At 38.5% G+C, this 22,225-nt stretch overlaps 1 protein-coding gene and 1 long non-coding RNA gene across 2 annotated transcripts in view; one reads left to right on the top strand and one right to left on the bottom strand.

Moving 5' to 3' along the window:
- The window catches only part of rtn4r (reticulon 4 receptor), a 90,850-nt gene that overhangs the window by 47,210 nt on the left and 21,415 nt on the right, over window positions 1-22,225 (bottom strand). The window lies entirely within an intron of this gene.
- The window catches only part of LOC112148394, a 50,236-nt gene continuing 36,910 nt past the window's right edge, over window positions 8,900-22,225 (top strand). The window contains exons 1-3 of the long non-coding RNA XR_002919609.2: window positions 8,900-9,332; window positions 10,198-10,251; window positions 14,168-14,275. This is a non-coding gene — a long non-coding RNA (uncharacterized LOC112148394). The remainder of the gene's footprint in view (window positions 9,333-10,197; window positions 10,252-14,167; window positions 14,276-22,225) is intronic.

Genomic DNA, 22,225 nt, shown 5'->3' with positions numbered 1-22,225 from the left:
TGATCAGGACCCCCTCTCGTTGTGTCTTCGAGGGGTGTCAAAATAAAAGCTCAAATGATCATTATGAGGCTATTCAGTTTTTGTCAGAAAGCTTGACGCTGTAATGTCTCACCAATTGTCATGTGGCCAAAAATGAAGCTTATATAACACGAGGACACGCAGCAGGAGAAATAATCGTTTTAATAATCATTTAGTAGACACATTCTCCATGTGATACTTACAATGTAAGACTTTTATAAGCTGTTTCAATTTATGCGGCTCCAGACACATTTGTTTTTTATTGTATTGGTTCAAAGTGGCTCTTTCAACACATTGGGTTGCCGACCCCTGGGTTAACCGAATAGAGGGGTCAAAGAGCCACATGTGGCTCCGGGGCCCCAGGTGGTAGATCCCTGGCTCAGAACCACAAGCTGCTCATCACTTGATTTCCACACATCATCCATCCATCCTTCTGGGTTTCTGTAAAATTGATTTTGTTGATTAAGGAACAGCGAGGAACATGTTGGGGGCTGTGTAGAAACCTTCAAATCTGCAAACATTCACGATAAATCAGGGATCCCCAAACTTTGTCTTGTGAGGACCCCATAACTGTTTTCTTCTCTGATGTTTGTAGGCTAACAGAAAAAGTGTAACAATCAGAGCCTAAACGTAAAGATTTGTGGTTTTTCAGAAAGCCACACATAGTCAACGTTTAAATAATTCCTTCAATCTTTACAGAAAAATAATACTAAAGCATTTTAAAAACTATATATATATATAGCATTACCTCAGATGCATTAATAGCTGCAGATGCCTAAATTTATGGCTAAAAACGCTGAAGTCGATAGCCAGTTAAAATATTAGCGAGGTGTCTAATTGGCCGAATAAATTCTAAAAATTCTAAATTAGCCAGAACAGCTATTATGTAGCTGAAATGTTATCTAAACTCCAAATTAACCTAAAAAACAATGAAAAGCCTGCATTAGCTAAAACAGCTAGCATGTAGCTGAAATATTAGCTAAATGCCAATTTAGCCTAAAAAAACGATAAAAGCATTATTTAGCCAAACAGCTAGCATGTAGCTGAAATATTATTTAACTATTGATTTAGCTAAAAAAAACTTTGAAAATGTCTAATTTAGCCAAAACAGCTAGCATTAAGCTAAAATATCATCTAAACTTCAAATTAACCTAAAAAACAATATAAAAGGCTACATTAGCTTAAACAGCTAGCATGTAGCTGAAAAAATAGCTAAATGCTGGTTTAGCCTAAAAAACTGGAAACATATCTAATTTATCCAAAACAGTTGGGGGGTCAAATGTGGAGGAGGGCCGGATCCGGCCCACGGGCCGTATTTTGGGGTCCCCTGAGATAAATAATAAAAAAGTGAGGCATCAAACACGTCTGTGCTGCGGCGAGAGAAAATAAAAAGGTTGACTTGAGTGAGCGGCAGACGGCTTAATGACTAATGGCCCCGCGCCCCGGAATGAGCATTAAAGATCCACATTATTACAGAGATTCATTATTTGACAGATAAAAAAGAATGCAGCTCAATAGCTAGACCTTCTTCCGCCGGCTGTAGAAACGTCTCCATTTAGTCCTGCCAGCGCACGATTTGATCAAATAATATGTGCTGATTGAACAGGGAGAGCGGCAGACAAAGGGAACGTCTCCACTCACTTCAGGAACGGCAGAAAGTTGCTTAATGACAATGAGGGAGGAATGAGTTGGTGTGAGATTAATGCGGTTTAGCTGCCCTCATCATAAAGTTCAATGGACCAGCAGCTCATTAGAAAGCGCTGAAGTTTAATTGAACGAAAACCAGCATCACATAAACTGTATTTCATCACATCAGGATAAACTTCGATCATCAGCAGAAGCACCAGCAACTCTTTCTGTGCGAGCACGCCGTTTGCATTTTTGCCAATCTGTGCGGCTGTCATTTGCTTCAGAAGCTCACGGTTTTATGTGGTTTCAGTCTAAATGGGCCGATGCCATTATGTCCCCGTTACTGGGGGCTTTTGGAAGTCCAAATGATAACGCTGGGAACGCTGAAGGTCTGAGATGGCGGCGAGTCAAAGCTTTTGTCTCACTTCCTGGTTTGAATGAGTCTTTCTATGAGCCAGAGCGGCGGACATTTTTAATGAGTTGGCTAGGAGAGGCGTGCATTCAAGAACCAGGTAGCTGTGATGACGGTTTTTATTTTTTTTCCTTTAGGCCTTTTGTTTGCCACTGAATCCGAGGGACCGACTGTTGAGCAAAAGGAGGTGATAACTTGGAGCACAACATTATTAATGAACTCTGTCATTAATCACTGCTCATGTGAGTGTTTTCTCCTCCCCCTCCCTCTGCAGGAAGGGACTCTTCCATCAACAGCAAGTTAGACTCTTGCGTTCAAAACGCACGTAATTTGCGAAAAAAGGAGCTTCAAGTTTCAATGTTAAGTCGATGTAACGACGCGATCTGAGGTCTTGCGGCGTGGACGCGATGTTTTAAGGAGATCAAAGGGTAGAAAGAAGAAATCCAATATGGCCGCTTGATGCGAGGATTTTTGTCTTTGCCCGATGGGCAAAGGTGGGAAACGCCCGGGACAGGTCACCAGCCTGTCACGGAGCACATGGAGATGGAGCCAGAACGTCTAACTGTCAGTGTCCACAGCCCTAGTCTGTACATTACCGTGTTAATGACCGCGATTAATCAGGATTCATTGAAAAGAATGAACGATCAATCTTCAAGTCTTACGCTTTACCTCGCCGATTCAGGTTTCCACGGCGTTAAAACACGTTGTCAGGTATTTTCCTACTTATACTATGGTTGTTTAAAGTAGAAATACAAATGCTGTACTATTAGGTAATAATTAATAATAGTCTGTTTTTAGCACTTTAATATTGTTGTTTTTTTAGATCATTTTTTCACAAAAAGCAGACAATTTGATCTGTGGTCTGTCACAGTAATACAGCAAAGGAAAGTGATATAAATGCTGACCGTCATGATAATTCTTTTTTGTTACACAAAGCATCAGTTCAGTGGAAAAAGTTCCCATCTTACTGCTTGTTTTTGTCCAGGAGATGAAGAAAAATGTTCCTGATTTAGAGCAGTGACCAGAACATTTTATATTTTCGGTTTCTTGTTAGTCAGTATCTTTGTTTTCTTGGAGAAATACTGCAGACATGAGAGACTTTAGAGCTCTGCTTATCTTACTGTTGATGCGTTTTGTACACACATTAACACTTGATACATTTAAACATTTCAGACAATAAAAGTGAAGGAAAAATGTCCTCTCTGGCCTGTTTTTGTCATATAAAATGTACTTAGTAAAACATTGTGATTAATAGTGATTAATCACAACCCCAAAGACTGATTAATCTGTTTTTTTTTAAACAGTTGACAGCCTTAATTAAAATAAATGTTCCAAATGTACAGTTTTGTGTGTGATTTCATGTTGGGATTATTGTGTAAAAGTGGTTCAATGAGGAATATATTGGACAGATGTTTTAGGAAAAGATGAATATAACAGCTGGTGTTGTTCCCCTGGAGCCCCCAAACCCCCCTAACCTCCTTGAGTGAAGCTGGTCATTGAACAGGCTGCATCATCTGTAGACGGGGACGGGGGCGTCAGAGCAGGATAACCAATTTCTTCTTCATTTAATGGATTTCTCCTCGATTGTTCACCTCCGAGCTTGGTCCTCCGTCCAGAAGGCTGGTTGACAGATCTGAGCATGAAGGTCACGACCTTCTGCCTTACACCAGAACGCTCTCGAACGGATAAGAACCAACCCTTTAAAGACGGAGGCTCCTCACACATTGACTGTGGGCAGAGCGCCGGCGGTGCAGCCGGCAGAGCTTAGAGCGGAAATGCAAAGCCACCATCTCACAGCGAGGGAAGACGGACTTTGTGGATTACAATTTTTTCAATATTTCCCCCTAAACTGAGGCTCAAAGCAGGGATAAGAGAACAACAGCCGGAAATCCGCTTGTACATTCAAACGTACTATCAAGCCCGTTTGTGTTGGAAATGATTTCCTGTGAGGCATCTCCACGTCACAAAAGAGGCTGAGGTCTTTGAGGAGCCTGCAGCAGCAAACCATGGAGAACTGGACAGACCTTCAGCGTTCTTTTGTGGAGGAGAGGTTAGCATCCTGTAACGGTAAAAGAACCATCTGGACTCGTGTTCTACTGATCAAAACCTAGACGGAGCCACATAGTCTTACTTTACCCTCAAGAAACAAGATTTTTCATTCATGACCTTCTTTTTTTTAATCATAAATATGAATTATGTCTGTTTTTGGTCCAAATAAAAACAAAAAAATATAAAAAGAACCGAGCATCACTCAAAATGTATTTATTTTTTTACTGTTTACTTTAACTGTTTTGCTTTGCATATAAATCTGTTCATTCTGGAGGTAGAGTTGAACAAACAAGATGTCTTCAGGTCAACAGGATGTAAAAACTAACATAGTTTATCATCTATGTGAACCTCAGACAACAGAGAGATGAAAGAGCCACATGTGGATCTGGAGTCACAGGTCGCAGACCCTGACCCAGACTAACGTCAAACAGGAAGAAGGTCTCTGATGGAAACCTCGCCTCCAATCGTTACTTTAAAGATCAGGAAGGTTTCTTCTTTCTTCTCTGAAAAACTGACGCTTTCTCAAAAGTGACGAGACTTGACACACTCCCCAAGAACAAAGTCAATAGAGCATCTCCTCATCAGACGAGCACGTCAGCGTGAGAGAGAAGAGCTAATCAATCATCTGGACTCCAGAGCCGCTCTGTGACTCAGATCAGATCAGGAGCAGAGAATGGCAGCAGCACCGCAGGAACCAACCAAACACTTTGGTTTTAACTTGGAAAGGTCACGCATTTCATCTTTTCACTTTTCACAGACATCAAGAGCAAACGATGGTTTTCATTTTTAAGCAATCATACTTTTAAAGTCCCACTCCAATCATCTTCTGAGCTATTTATAAAGCGTTTCTAGTGGTTTTTCAATTAGGATTACGCCTTTTTTTAGGCTAAATAAAAAAACTTATGTCATTTTTTAGGACATAAGTAGTAGGACGCCCCTATTCCCATCACCCATGACTGAGAGCTATCTGTTAACATGCTGGTTTATGGTTCTACAAAAATGGCCCAAAATATTGGTGGTACCCAGCTGTACGGCTTGGAGTAAAATGTCTGATCGGACAAGCAAAACAAAGACGTTCATGGATCTATTTGTCTGCAAGTGGATCCATCAGGATGGAGCAGAACAGGTGGCAGACCCCTGGTTTAGGCCCTTTAAGGTGGTCTTAACAAACTTTTATATGATTACTGTTAACTTCTCTAAAATCACATTTTTTCTGTGTCTTAATCAGAATTTCAGTATTTTTAATAGTTCACTTCATATTTTTCAGCATTCATCCCAAACTCTGCGAGCCTCAGCTCAGGCCCGAACACGCAGGCCGTGGTTTTAATGTTGGAAGCTCAGAATAAGCAGCTTAAATAAAAGTCATCTCAGTCAGTTGGTGTGGTCACGCAGTTCACAGGCTGAAAGCGTGGCGAGGCCGCTCAGACTCCGCCCACTGACGGCACTGCACAGCCTCAGTACCTTAATTAAAATAAATGGGATCCTGCAGACAGGATGCTGGATTTTCACAATAAAACACCTGGTGCTGTCTTTAAACATGCCGGAGGCTCATGCAGACAGAATAGAACTGTTTCACGGTGTGTTCAGACCATGAATCTGGATCCAATGGTTGGCTTTGATGACACTCCTGATCCTGTAAATTTCTGTTTTTGCAGGCGGCTGCATCATTTGCTTTAATTGCTACAAGCTCCTCCTCTCATTAAAGCCACGTCTTAATTATGTTGCAGTGAAGTCAGCTCTTTAGTGTGGAGAACTTTGACTCTCGTTAATTGTTCTCCAGTCACCACCTGCCAGCCCAGACTCTCCTCCGCTCAGACGTCATTTCCTCCACATGTAAACAACTGATGCTCACAAGAAAACGAGTCTCCATTCCAGCTCTCTGCTCCCCTTCCTTTTCAGTCACTTACCAACCAGAAAATTGAATTTACAAGGACATCAGAGCAGATTTTTCCAACAAAAAAACAGACTCGCTCCCCAACAAATGACAAGACAATGAGAATCCGGGATGATTTACTCCGTTTAAAGCTTGATTTGTGTTTCTGTTAAGCTCCTTTGGTGAGCCCACGCACAGGAACTGCAGCGCTGTTGTTGTCATTTTGTTGGTTGATTTGCTGTAACTGTTGGGCACAAAAAGAGACAATCCTAACAATTCTATTAATTTATTAAATCTATTCCCCAGAAAAAAACTGAAAACTTTCTTAAATTTAACCCTTAGTAGTTTGAGGCCTTTTTGAGATCCTGTCTTATTAGTTATAACCCCTGCTTCTTTTGTACTATTTTATTGCACAATAATTAAAAAAAAATTGTAAATGTACAAAAAATATCAGTTTCTAGTGATTAATAGTCATTTTTTAACTCAAAAAAAGCAACAGTCTATCATCACTTAACAGTTAGGGCCACAACGTTTAAGCAATTTTACTAGAAATCTTTCTTAATTTAAGGTCAACCTCAGCTCTTTTTTACAGTTCTTTAATGAAATTTCCCCTATAGTTACATCCCCTGCTTATTTTTTTTACTATCATATTGCACAATATTTAAAAAAAAACTTGAAAATTTACAAAAAAATATCAATTTCGGGTGATAAATAGTCACTTTTTAACTCAAAAATTCCCCCAAATTGACATTAAGCTGTTTTTGAAGATTCATAACAAAAATTTAAACATGTAAAGACAAAAAAAGGAGCAAAGAGAAGATCAAAATTCTGTATAAAATGTAGAAAAAAACAAGCAAAGTTCCAAAAGTGTGTTCTCTTAGACAGGTTCTCAAAGTTTGGTCAAATTTTTTTGTTGCTGCCAATAAATCATAGTGTTTGCTTAATGTAGAATATGTGGAAAAATGTGGAAATATGACAATAAATGGTAAATAGCGGATACTTTTATACCATATAACTCGTATAACTGCATATAAACTCCCCAAAGCTCCAGAATAAAGTATAGAGTAATCATCCACCTTCTTTTAACGCTTTTTGGGACAAAATATGAGTGTTAGGAAACAAATCAGCGATGCCAGAGAAAAGGGACATAAATTCTGTCTGGGGGACGTACGTTGGCACAACACCAGCCCTTCAGTGACGTGGAGTTTGTTCAAGAATATCTGCTCACATGGACATCACGTAGGTCTGATGTTGACCTAAAGTGATATTTCTCAGTTTGAACCATGTTTTAAATCTGTTTCTGTTTGTTCTTATGATCTGTTAACTGTACAAATGACACTTCAAGTTTTTAAGAACAACAATTTTCCGTTTACAGCAGAAATTGTGTGAACCAGCGTCCTGTTTTAAACTGTACTTTCACAGTCTGACAGGTAGGGTTATGCAGCTCTCTGCAGATGTTGGTGTACATGATGTACATCAGTGAATATTCACAGTATAATTCTGAACAGATGCAGCATTTAGGGGCGTCTTACATTCATTAGAAGCTTGATACCTGTAGCAACCAATGACTCATTTTATATTTAGCACTAAGCATTAAATCAAAAGGATTTGATGATCCAAAGACAGCGCAGTACTAAAACAGACAGTATTTGTAAACGGCAAAAATGATCTGAAATATTCAACTTATAAATTCAGCAAACACCGTTTCACAACATCAGGTTTACTTGTCGTATCTTTCATCAAAACAATGTAAATCTTTAACCAAGTACACCTCAACTTTAGATTCATGTTCCAAACATGTTTAAGATAAAACAAACGATTTTTACCAACAGCCTATTTTACTTATGTTCTCACCTGTAAATACTAAATGCCCATCCACAAAGTAATGTGTACTTGGGTGTAAATGTACCTGTTTTTGTTTTTTGTATGCATTGCACATAAAAGGGGCAGAAAAATAAGTTTTCTTTATTTTGTTCCCTTTCACTTCCTCAATAAAATATGTATTGTGTTGTTTTAAGGTATTATGTTTATGTTTTTCCTGTGGAAATGAATAAAAATGAATACAAATAAATAAAAAAAATACTCCTTCATTAGTTAGAAGTTGGTAAATTTGGGGCATTAATACTTCGAGTTCTGAGCTGTAGTTGTTATAAATAAAAACAAAGGATTCTGTTTGATACGTATCCACTTGAGTTTTCTTACACAAACAGGTCAATCATAATTTATTTCAAAATAAAACAGATTAGGAACAAGCCTTTAAATATATTCATGGCCTATGTTTTCTATCTTTAAGAGTAATTTTCAAAAACTTTGGAGCTCAACAAATATTTTAGCAACATGTTAGTGTTTCTGGCTAATGTGTTATCTACTGGGGTTTTTAAGGTTAATTTAGAGTTTAGCTTCAATTTTAGCAACATGTTTTTGCTAATTTAGTTTACTAAGAGATTTTAGGCTATTTTAGTTTAGCTAGTATTTAATCAATAAGTTAGCGTTTTTAGCTAATTTGGCATTCACTGATGTTTTTATGCTAATTTAGTGTTTAGCTAATATTTGAGCTACGTGCTAACATTTTCGGCTAATTTGTTATCTAATGAGATTTTAGGCTAATTTAGAGTTTAGCTTCTATTTTAGCAGCAGGCTAATGTTTTTGATTAATTTAGTTTATTGAGAAATTTTAGGGTATTTTGGAGTTTTGCTAGTATTTAAGCAACGAGCTAGCTTTTTTGGCAAATTTGGTAGCTACTTTTTAGACATCTTTTTTCTATGATTAACTATTTTTTGTGCGAGGCAGCTGTAGCCCCGCCTCCCCCAGCGCCGGAAACTAACTGGAACTGCAGCTGACACATGTATGTATTGTTTCGGTCTTTCAATATTCATAACAAAACGCTTTATTTTAAAATGAACTAATGTGCTAATCTCTTGCCTTGTGTCTGATTACATTGATTTCAATTTGTGACTCATTTAGTCTTCATACCCCCTAAAAATGTGCTTTAAAAACACACTATATGAGGCAGATAGAGCGCTGGCCGCACCGCAGTACGTATGCCACGAGGCAGAGGGCGCTGGTGAGCCCACAGAGTGTATGTGATACCGCGGCTAAAGAATAACAGAGTTAGTGGTACCAAAACAAGTCCAGCCGTCCAGTTCCTCTTTAATATATTTCACCATCAATTTCTAAATGGAAGATTTCGTTTTTAAACCCCTAAAATCAAACATTTGTTTTGACACGTCCCTGATAGTGATCTCTACTGAGACAGAGAGACTTTCTACACTGAAGAAAGAAAAGGAAGACTTCTACAAACAGAACATTCATCTGTTTCTTCAGCGCGCAGACTTCACTCATAAGTAAAAGTAAGTCAATATCAACCATTTTAAAATGTTTTATGTTACAGTTTGTAAACTGAAGAAAATGTTGAAATGAAATTTTAAACAACACATTTCAAATGGTTAATAAGCTGCTCTGTAGGCAGTGTTGCCAGATAGTCTAAGAGCTTTCCCGCCATTTCTAGAGTTTGTAAATCTGAATGATGACGTCAGTGCCTCACCGCACGCCATTAGGGGATTAGGGATATTTAAGCAATTATAATAGACATTTCTCAGAATTTAAGGTCAACCTCATCTCTTTTTTATAGTTCTTGAATGAAATTTTCCGTCTTTTAGCAAATGTAACATTTTGCATTTTCAGCAAATCCCACCATCAATTCAAGTAAATTGCATCAAAAAGCATCAAAAAACTTCAGCATCTTCAGTGACTATTTTCAGCAAAAAACATTCACGCCAGCATTACTGCAGTTAATGCAACTTTTCTCATTTTTAAATTGTTTTTGTATTATTTTTTTCTGTAAAGTTAAATAAATTATTTACTTAATATTAAAATCTTTATGTTTAGACACCTCCTGATTGTTGCACTTTTTCTGTTAGCCTACAAACTGACCCGGCCCCACACCAGAGAAGAAAACAGTTATATAAGAAAAAGTTTGGGGATCTAAACCATAAAAAATGAAGGAAAACACAAAGCAAAAGCGTCTGCATTGTTGTTTCATCTTTTAACCGATTCTCTCGAGTATCCGCCACTGCAGCCGCAGCGCCAGAGCACGTGAACATACCAGTCCTATTTATAGGGACGTAGGACTTTCAGAACCATTTTCTATACGGCGTCTTTCAAGATGACAGTTCACATCAGTCGCTTTCATCAATTCCCCTCACCTCCTCGCAGACAGAAAAGCCATCTGAGCGTCTCCGCTGGAATCCGGCGTGGTACTGTATGAAGGTAATGGCACAAATATACCCACAGACATCCTGTCATTTATCTTCGTACTACTTTTTCTGAGTCAATTAGCCCAGTCAATATGCTGTGTCAGTTATTATCCACATTATACCACAGGTAAATGACTGCTCTGAGGAGCAGACACTTCTATCACTTCTCCGTGAAGGCAGCCGGACAGGAATTAGGATGATGGATTGACGGCTCCGAATGGAGCCAACCTAAGCTTTGCTGATTCATAAGTGTTTCAGCACTGGATTCATATGAGCAGGGATCCTCAAAACACCAAAAAACAAACATAAACGTGACTTCCAGGATGTGGTGCAGCATCTGCATGAAGGTCTTTCTCCAGAGTTCTACTAAACATGCAAAGTCAGTGACAGCAATGTCATGTGGGGATGAAGCATCCCTAAAATAAAAAATACCCAAGCTCCTCTGCACTTCATGGCTGTCTGGCAACGCGGAGAAGGAAAATGATGTGTACTCCTCTCTCGGAGGGGTTGTGGTTGAGAGGTGTTCCTTGTTTTACGATGCCAAAACAAGCTCAAAGAAAAAGAAAAGTGTGCAGAGACTGAAATAAATATGCATGAAGCTGACAGAATAAAAGTTTAGTTGCTCCAGTCGGTAGTTTATTCTGAAGTTTACAGTAGATGATCTCCGTTTGGTGGAATCATCCAGAAGACAGAAACAATGTTTGGTGGAGCAGAAAAAGCTCAAATTTGGAGTCTTCCCAACTGAAAAAAATGTTGATACATATTCTAAAAGATCACAATCTTTAAATGTTCACTGCTAAAAGCAAGAATAACCCAGCTGCTAGTTTTCATTAGAAAACTGAGAAAAACCTAAAAATATCAATAAAAATGATAAACATTAAAAATACAAATATGAGCTGTTCAATTAAAATACCTACAAGTGCTACATAATTATAATTATCATCATAATTAATAGAAAATACAGGTATATTTGTTTAGATCAGTCAAAGTACCTTGAAGTAAATGTGTTTTTTTCTTTATATCATCTTTACAAGACCTCGTCACGCCCACATCTTTGACATTTAAGGCAAATTTCTGCAAAAAAAAAAAACTTTGCCCCAGTTTGATGTTTATTATGAAGGACCTGGAAATGAAATCACTTTCCTGTACATGTTTACATTAATTAATTCATTTTTTTTATTCTAATTTATTTATTAACATATTTTAATTCTATGAAATGTCTTGTGTGTGTGTAACTCTTGACTTTTGTGAGAGCAGTTGATCTCAATAGGCATTTTTTTCCAGGTTAAATAAATAATAATGATAAATGGCCTTTTAGCACAGCAGATCCAAACGTTTTTGCTCATTTTTTTGTTATCCATGGGGGCTAAAAAAATCAATAAAGCTTAAACCTGGATGTTCTGAAAAGATTAGGCCGATCAAAAAGCTGAAAAGCTTCTTTTTTTATTTTAGGAAAAAATAAATCGTCTTTTTTGGGAGAATTTAATTGTCTAAAATATGTGTAAAAAAAGGTAGTAAAATCCAAAAGTCGTGGCTTCAGGATAGTCTGATTTTAAATGTGTCGACCTTGAACAGTATAAATAAGATAAAATATAAAAGAAAAAGTCAAAACCAGCCTTAAAGAGGAACTTTAAGGTTTTATGAACGTAGCTTTTTAAGTAAAGTGATAGAAATGTTTTAAGGTTTGGCTAACATTTTACAGAAATAGAAATCTCTGTGCTAAATACCTAAAAAATCCAACAGCATCACAATTCAGCTTCTCTTTATAACCATTGACACATAAAAAACTGACAATTGTTCCACAAAACAGCATTTTAACTATGACTCGAGAAGGGCAGCACACATACAGCCTCAGCGGATGCAGAACTTCAATAAGATTTAACCAAAAAATCTGCTTTAATTATCTTAAATAATTGTCCTTTTCAACGACACTATTGTAGACACACAATATTTGTCTATACATTTTTTACAAGCTAACTTGTTGTATTATGTTATAATTTTGCAACCTCTTTAATCTTCTAGCATTTTAATTTATGCTTAACTCTCCCATTTCATGTGCCTTTTCATTTACGGTAAATAAAGTTTGTGCTAAAACTACAAATCAGAAACTAAAATTATTAATAAAAAATATGATTTTCATCAAAAATGTTGGTTTAGAACAACAGTTTGGCGGACTGGGGGGCAAAAATATGTTTTAACTAAAATAAATGTGTCGGAAATGTATAGTTTTGCAATATTTAAAGACCCCCCTCTATTGAAAATTGTGGTCTTTTTACATGGTTTTGTCGCATTTTTCTCATAATAGAGGACGTAAATAAAATAATTTAGAATTAAAATAGCGTTTCTGAGTATTTCTTAATTCAAATCAGGAACAGAGGAAAACCGGATGCTTGAAAAAGCTCAGACTGCTGAAATGGGCGTGGCCAAAGTCTCCCCTCTCCCAGTGTGCACTCTGGTCCGCTCACACGTAGACATGATCGGCGTTCAACACTCGTTCTTTAGTGAATTGCGATTCTGGATCAAAACTGTACGACTGAATTGATCTAGTTCTGCTATTTTTACACGACTAATGCTAGCTTGAGGCTATAAGCTCGCGCACAAACAGAGCTTTCAGTGACGGGGTGGGTTTTTTCATTACTCTCCATTTGGAGGACCAAATGAAGGGGAAAGGACAAGAGCTAGGGAGAAAGGAAGTATTCGGATTGGGCCAGAGTAAAAAAAACACCTGTGTGCTGCCGCCTACAGGTTGAAGGAGATATTACAGTTGAATTTTGTGATTGGTCAAACCATGTAGGTCCCCACATCATTTCAGAATTTCCATGTCATGATCTGCAGCTGTAGTAATGATAACAGTCCTGCCCCCCAAGCCCCACCCCCTGATTGGATTTTCACATTTGAGATGTGGGCGGAGTCAGCCTCCAACTTCCCTGTTTGGTGACCCTTTAATGAGCTACTGCCGCTGTGCATAAAACATCTTAAAAGGACAACAAAAGCTTTTTTTTAAATTTTGGATAAAAACTGCATAATCATAATTAAAAGGAGGAACTAGGAACAATTTTACAATAGAAACACGATAGTTGGAGTGCGCCTTGGGGAGAGTTACTCCAGTGAAAATTGTGTTTTTGGTGTTTTTATGTGTTCTTGTGGCTGCAAACTGTACATTTGGATAGTTTAATACTGCTTGCCATATTTGATGTTAGGTTGAGGGTGTGAGGGGCTGTAAGCTAGCAGGAGAACGTGCAAACAGATGACTCTCGGTTATGGGTGATGGGAAGGGGGGCGTTGGTGCTATGCACCAGCAGTCAGGCCACAACTCCGGGGAATTTCTAGTGAATTACTGCCGCTTTGCAAAAACTATGTCCAATTTTCTTGATTTAGCCTAAAAAACAAACATTAGAGTCGGTCTTTAAAACGATTTTTTAATATACGCTGCTCTTATTTACTCTTAAGTTTGTTGTTTTTCACACAGCAACACATTTGGGTTAAATCATGGCTTCATTAGAGGCTCGTTTTTTTGAGAGCAGATACACGTCTGGAGTTTATGGAAAACAGTTCCTGGAGTCCTTGCTTAAAGTCTTCGTTAAGCTCCTGCCTCTACTGGAAATTGAAAAAAAATCGTTATAACTCTTTAAAATTTGCTAATTAAAAGTATAAACTGTAGCGATCCACATCTTAAAGCTTTGTTGGCTCCTCATTTCTGTGTAATGCTGAGACTGTAACAATAGAACTAAAGGAAGTGAACCGTTTCTGCTCCTCTGTGGCTGAGAGGTTTGAGTTTTATTTTTGTCGCACTGCGTTTTAATTTGGAATCGCATTCTTGGAATTAAAGGGAGATAAAAGGGATACTGATGCTTTGTTAATATCTCTTTGAAGATGGACTCAATCTGGCAGCGGAGTGTCTAACCCTTATTTTCTCTCCCTGTATTCAGCACATTGGATATGAGATAACTGCAAACTCAGCTTGGGAAGGGCTTACCTTCGCTGGAGGAACTCCTAAAGTCATCTCCTTTCATCTCTCTGGTTGCCACATAAACCAAGTAGGTTTTTTTCTGTATCACCATCTGCACGATGAATATTTATCTATGTAACTTTTGCTTATTTGTGCACGGCGGCGTGCTGAGCGTCGCGGATCGCACCTGTCTGGCTGGCTTTTCAAAGGTGCTCGGCGGTTTGATGGGCGAACGTGTGCAGAGACGAGGAAATAAAACATTTTCTGCTCGCAAGCTGCAGGCTGTTAATGGCCGCGCAGAAATAACTACTTGTGCACAGTCATGGCCATTATGCAAGTCCTTCATGCATTTAACCTGCATAATCCTCCATTAGGACGACAGATAATAACCACGGGATAAAGTAGGAGCGACTTTTTTAGGTCTAAACTCTCTAGACAAATTTGCATGTAAATTGAAGTGATGTAATATTTTATTTTTCCTACAAAAGCAGCTTTGATAGCGGATGCACAATGAGCTTTAGTAAAAAAGTCTGCAAACAAGCGGAAGCGTTCTAGCTGGATTCTTTGATCTTGTTGGCATTTTTTCCATCTTTAGCTGAGATTATAAAAGACATGTATATTTAGAAAAGCGTTGGGGAAGTTGGATCATTCATCTGTTTGACTGACCCAAAATATCTGATGTATGAGGGACTTCCAGAGGACAGTTTCTGAGCCAATGAGTGTCAAGTGTGCGACCTAATCCATTACACTTTGACAACACGGGTATCAGCGCGCTACAGCCGTACGGGCCCGCATCTTAACTCGCCTAATACGTCACGTAGCGACTCTAATACGCAGTTAATTACCACTGTTCTGACCTGCCGGTAAGACGAACCCATGTTTCTGTTATCTGTGAAAAAATGCATTAGCGTCTGCCCCCTTTAATGGCTTTAATTAGTTGTAAACAGAGCTGATTCTCCATTTAGGTGGATGAGAAGTCAATGCGGTGGCGCTGTCCCAATTTGCAGCTCTAACTCTATCTCCTTGAGATAGAGGTGAAGGAAAAGCCTCACAGCTGACAGAAAAACACTATTTTCACTCTGTGCTGAAAATGACAACATATCGACGGAGAGGAAATATTTCAATGTCAGTTATGTGATCTTGAAGAATTTAGCTTTCTAAAGGAGTCGAGGAAACATCAGTGGATGCAAAGAAAAGGACTCATTATGTTGTCAGTGTGGAGTAAACATATCACTGATGTGAGAATGAAGAGGGAGGATCACAATTAGAAAGACATGTTCTCGGAGTTTAAATAGAAATCCACAATTCACTCTGTTTTGACAACATAACCTCTTAAAGACCCACTCCAAAGAAAATTGTGTTTTTGATGTTTTTAACATCTTTTTTTTAATGATGGAGGACATTAATAATAGAAATTAAGATTAAAACTGCATTTTTTGGGTATTTTTTTTGTTCAAATGGTGATGGATCAGGAGCAGAAAAAAAAACATACAATTTGAAAAATTCTGATGCACTTGCAGACAAATCGATTCATTATTGTCTTTATTTTCATCGTATCAGCTGGTATTTAGCCCAGAACTGTACAGCTGGATGGTTCAGATGTTGCTTGCCATTTTTGTTGCCATGGTAATGTTAGGTTGGGGTTGTGAGGGGCTGTAGGGTAGCTGGAGAGCTTATAAACAAAGGAATGATGGGACATCAATGGAGGGTTACTTCTCCTCCTCCTTGTTCTGAGAGCTTTCTGTTTACACTCTCTCCCGCTAGCGTACAGCCCCTCCCGCCCCCAACCCGATATTGGATGCATATCAAATTTTGACAGTTTAAATGGCTTCATTATAATAGTTTATCAATTCACATGTCATGTTTTTATATAAACCGTGTAGAGTTTATTCTATTGTAACCTTCAAAATGTTGCATTCTTTTTGTTTATTTTATGTGTTTATTGTTGGCAAACCTACTACTTGCCCATTGACTACAGTTGAAAATTAGCTTTGCAGCTAACTTTGGTACGTTCACAAAAATGTTCATGCATGTACACTGTCCCTGTTCAAATAAATATTAAATAAAATGACGAGGAAAACAAAGACTTTCATGGATCTATTTGTCTGCAAGTGGATGCATCAGAATGGAGCGATGAGCTTGTGTTCCCTCCAGCTCATTTTCTACATCACAAATAAAATAAAATGTCATTTTAATCTTAATTTTCCTATTAAACATTTTAAAGATCAGTAAAATGCTACGAGAAAATGCTAAAAATGCTTAAAATCCAACCATAACCAGAGTCTTTAAAAAGCTTTAAAGTTTCCATAATTAAGGCATCTGTGAAGAACAAGGTCCATAAAGTAATCTCCAGTAAACTCCTGCGCATCCTCCTCCAAAACTTTCCATCCTCCAGTCCTTTCATTTCCTGACTAATGCCTTACATGGTGCAGTGTTCCCACACTGGAGGAGGCTAATGGCTCTTGATGGTTTCTTATGCGGGGCGCTACAGCTTTTGAATTAGCTGGTCTCCATTTGAACATTATGAGGATGGAGCTGTCAGGAAATGCCGTCAGAAAATACTGAAAGGAAAAAATTAAAATTCCAGCATGTTTTGCATTAGTTTTTACAGGAACGAAACAAAGTCGTTGTTGACTATATATTTTATTTGTTGTTTGATGATAATGTGAGATATCTAAACCTGCTGAATCCCTTTTAGGGTTGTGGTTGCTGGAGCCTATCCCAGCTACTATTGGGCGAAAGCCGGGTACATCCTGGACCTTTGCAGGGCCAAAAACACACTTATATTAATGCTGAGGGTCAATTTGGGATCTTAATTTAACATATGAAGTCTGTTTTTTCACTGGAGATCCCGGGATAAACCCACACATGCACAGGAAGGTCCCAGGTGGGATTCCAACCAGGGCTTCCCAGTGAGGTGAAAGGGCTAACCACTGTGCCCCCATACAGCCTGGAAAATACCAAATAAGTTTAAAATTAATAACTCTGTCTAAGCAAAACAAAAGCCATGGGGGGGCGACTTATGATACGCATTGTATCATAAGACACGTATCAAATACTGTATTGTATCATGAGACACTATCAAGATATGTCTCGTTTTATGAGACACTTACCTATATATATATATATATATATATATTAGAGCTGTCAGGCGATTAAAATTTTTAATCGCGATTAATCGCATTGTCCAGAGTTAACTCGCGATTAATAATTAATATGTGACCTTTTTTCCTTTTTTTTAGGAAAAAATGTGTGCTTCGTGGAATTTAGCAGTTCTACATTAAGTATGAAAACAAGAATGACAAAATTAATAGTTTTTATCAGAAATACTTTATTTTGTAACATTGTATTGAGATAAACTTTTTTAACAATAAAAGGCTGTAACATAAAATACCTAACAAAAGCCCAAGTGCAAGTGAAGGGCATTTTAAATTCAAAACTTCAATCAACGTTCACTAAAATAAAATAAAAAAACATCAAAAATAAAATTTCCATTTTCATGTTCTTTTTTTGTCAGGACCAAATCTTTTCCTCGTCTGCTGAACTACAGTAATAAATGAAATAGAGATTTATCATTTCCAATGAACTTTTGTTTTTTAAAACCTTAAAGACTGAGAAAAGCGGGATACACTGTGGATAGTTTGACAGTCTGTTACTGCCGCCGCGTTCTCTGGCTGCAGCTCAGCGGAGTTCACGCCATGAATATGCCGGCAGACAGACCACTATGCTGGGGCTGGATCACGCTTAAACCTCCAGAACATTTAAAACGTCCCCCGGTGCGCTTGCTGTTCTGAACGTCGAGGGTCCGCAGCTCACGGTACGTGGCGCCGGACGCGAGCCGGTACCACCAGACGTGGTACTGGACGCGAACCGGAGCCGGGTTAGGGTGCAGGAGCTCTCCAGGTCCTAGCGCCGGGCCGGTTCTAGCTCGCAGCTCGGTGGTTGGAGACCCGCCCGTGATCTCGTGAGAGCAGCCGGTGAGAGGACGATGAGGGACCCCTGCGCGCGCGGTATGGAAAGGAACGTATGAGAAAATCCCATTGACTGTAAAAATAATGGACGTATCGAGCTATGAGGTCCCCCCATTATATACAGTCTATGGAAAGTCCGCGATTAATGCGTCAAAAAAATTGTCGGCGTCAAGCACGTGTCAGATTAATGCGTTTTTAACGCGACAAATCTGACAGCCCTAATATATATATATATATATTGTATCATGAGACAAGTATTGAGATATGTATTGAATCATGAGACACATATCGAGAAATGTATCATACTATGAGAAACAGATCAAAATATGTATCGTATCCTGAGACACATATCGGGATACATATCGTATTGCCAGACTCTTGCCAATACACAAAAGTCCATGGTCGTTCCTCTCTTTGTGTTGCAGTTTTCAGTCTTCAAGGATATGTTTTCAAAGGTCTAGCAGGTCTTAGCGCTCTCTATTTAGTAGCAAGAAATTACCAGAACATATATTTTTTTCTTATAGATCAAGAAAACTTCCTGTCTGCTCAGTACCTTTAACAGAAACGGATGAACTTTAACTAAATAAAATCTTGTTTAAATGCTCTTCACACTAGATGATGTGACAGCTCAGCTGTGAGCTGGACCGAATCTATTCTAACGAGTCTTAGACCCGACACAGGAAAACAAGAAGAGAAAACTGCAGAGCAAAAAGTCCAGCCAAGCTGGGCAGAATTCTTCAGATATTTCTATTTCCTCTGGACTTTTAGATTCACTGGAGCAAACAGAAAAAAACTTAAATCAAGATCACAAGAGGCGAGGCGAGGCAGTAGCAGAACTAAGAGTAGTGTTCCTGCATGCAGACACACACTTGTGTTCAGACACACAAAGACACACTGGACATAAAGGCTATGACACCCTCTTATGGGTTTAAATGTACTTGCATTTACATTCTATAACAAGCCCTCACTTCTCTGCATTTCTAGTTGATAATGAAGTCATGGATCAGGGCCATCAGAGGGAAACAATCATGCATGTTCACAATCACAAAACATAATTAAGAGTTATCATTTCATCATATAAGGACATTTTCAGACTGTGCAGGTGGAGAAAACTCATTATAGAGAAAACAGGATTTGAACTTGAACTATCTTGCTAAAAAAGGTGACAGTGCAAACCATCATCATTTATTATTTCAGGATTTAATTTGAGCGGAATTATGGTAACCCAAAAGGAGCTTGCCGTTTTGCATTGTTCCAGCGGATTCTGAGGCGGAGAAAAGTAACTTGGTGCTGATATACAACACTTGACATCAGTGAAGTGTTAACAACATCAACCTAAATCATCTCCTTCTTTTGCAGAGAAAAGTGACTTTGCGTCAATATGCCACACATTACGTTGGTGTTGAAAAGCTGCATTTCTGAGTTAGAATTAGATCATTTACAGTGATCACATAAACGGTTGAATAATTACAGTATGTCAAAGGGCGTGTGTTATTTAGCTGTTGCCACCGACATCTTTGGTGTAAAAGTTTTAAAGATGGTCATCTGGACTTTAAGGTTTTTTCTTTTTTCCCCCAACATACGAAAGTAAGAAACAACCAACAACAATAAAAAATAAAAACATTTCTGACAGAGCAACCTACAGAATTCGAAGACCTCAAGACACTAAGGCCCAATCTGCATTCTTCTCTTCTCCCTACCCCTCAATTCTAGGGGCTTTTGTAGTGCTAGGGTTGTCCGAAATAGTTTTTTTAAAGGCCAAAACTCCAAGTGGAGGGATACAGATCCCTCTGTCGTGTGGGGATCTGTGAGGATCACGTGGATGCACTCCGAAGCACAGAATTTGACTTTTTGTTTTAGCACGACCTTTTCCAAAGTTATGAAACTGCTGTTATTGTGTATATTCAAGCATTGGAAGCTCTACGCTAACGTAGCTAACCAGCGACTAATGGTGACATCGTCGAGTGCAAGCCTATTGCACTATTGCCTATTGCACTATTTTTCCATAACTCTCCGTTTGGAGGGCTAAATGAAGGGGTAGGGAGAAGGGAATAATTCGGATTGGGCCTAAATGTTCTGGTCTTCTTTGAAGAACAACTTAGACCAGGGATAGGCAACTCCGGGCCTTGAGGTCCACATTCCAACATACCCTGCTCTAGCATGTTCTAATTGATCTATTTTCATAATGTGCTCTTTTAACTGTGATTGTTACGTCCTCTTTGGGTAAACCTGGCTGGTAGACCTGGCTGGGGTTTTTGTTTTAACGAAAACTGGAAATCAATAAGAATAAGAGGAGCATAGTATATTAAATAAATGAAACCCTGTGTCCTGAAATGAAAGAACAAAATCAAATAATTATTGCACTAGTTCAAACAAAAAGGGATTGGAACCTACATAAAATAAGTCAGGGAGACTGCTAACCCAGCCATGACGACCGTCGGAGACAGCGGCTCTCAGCTATGGGCTGCCTAACCAAAACTACCTAAAGAAAACAAATAAACAAAGCCCACAAACTAAGACTACCAAGGTCCAACCCCAAACTAAACTAACAAAACCCAGCAGTGTAAGACTGCTGAGGACAAAGTGAACTGAGAACCAGCACAACAAACCCTTCATCAGAAAAAAGCCACAAGAACACAAAAAGCAGCAGAAATACTATTTTTATCAGAGTGGGTCTTTAAACATTCATTAGAGACTGAAAACAGCTTATTATCAAAGAGTTCAAAGATAAAGGTTTGTTCTCCAGAGGAAAAGACTGAAAATGTCAAACGACTTGAGACACAGAGATTTGTTCTGTTCTTTTTTTGGTGAAAATCCTAATTCTTGATGCTATAAAATGTCCACGTGTCCGTGGATGATGCTAATCCCTGCTCTAAAACGGCGACTAATTAATCTGTGGCTTTGATTGAATTGCCCATTTACATGATGGGTTTTTTCCTCACCTCCCCCAAGGAAAGGGGAGAAGGCGGAACAATTTCCTGGCTGTCTCCTCAGAGTTAACTGTGGGAGGTAGGACTGTAACACCAACCATTCACCCCTGCCAGAAATATTGTCAGCTTGCTGAACCTTGTGTGACTCAGCGTGCGATGGGCGGTTCGTGCAGCCAGCGCGCGGATGCTGAGCTTGTTCCGCTGAAGCGTGGACAGACCGCGGGAAGATGAGGGCCGGGGGAAGAGTGCGCTCTCCCTCCTGTCTCATATTTCTCTGTGGTATAATGTGCTGAATATTCCTCTGATACCTCCTAAGAGCAAGGTGGGAACCACTTCACAGTCAGCCATGTAACTCAATATGCTAATGCGCCGCGCAGCAGGCACAAAAGGGGAGAAAACACAACCTGTCCATTACTCACAGCAAAACCACTGAAAGATTGGTCCAAAACCACCAGCAAATTTCACAAGAAAGAGACTTTTACAACAAGCTGAGAGGTTTCTTTTTTCGAAAATCAGGTCAGGTAAACACACTCATGAGACCAATCAAACTGAAATCCAAGTAACTAGATTTTTTTTTTCTGAAAGGCTTAATATGGGTTCAAATCAGGATCAGCTTAAAGTGGACAAAAAAAGAGATCGAAAACTTGAAAAATAGACATTGTAACTGAAAAAAAAATGGAAATTTGATTTTTTTTGAAAATTTTAAATAAATCTTGAAATTAAAAAAAACCTTAAAATTTGAAAAAAATAATGTTTTTGAAAATTTGAAGAAAAATACTGAAATTTTGAAATAAATCTTGAAAATGTGAAAGAAATACTGAAAACTTGGACAGAAAAAAACTATAAATGTAAAAATTACCAATTGAAAAATAATTCATCAATTGGTAACAGCTGCTGGTTTCAATTTTACAGTTTCGATTTTGATTTTTGAGTTTTTACTGCCGAGCTGATCTTTATTTTACAAGGGGGCGGGGCTTTAAGCTCATTGGCTCCCAGGACATGTTTTCCAGAGGGTGACACAGAGGACTCCTCCCTACACATTTTTTACACTTTTCTCAGACACGCATGAATATTTTTACGCTTTTCTCTCATTTTTAACTCTCACTTTTTAATCTTTCATAGAAAAAGAAGTCTAGA

This window comes from Oryzias melastigma, linkage group LG9 (assembly GCF_002922805.2).
Source record: "Oryzias melastigma strain HK-1 linkage group LG9, ASM292280v2, whole genome shotgun sequence".
Taxonomy (NCBI): Eukaryota; Metazoa; Chordata; class Actinopteri; order Beloniformes; family Adrianichthyidae; genus Oryzias; species Oryzias melastigma.
This window is presented reverse-complemented; position numbering and strand designations above follow the sequence as displayed.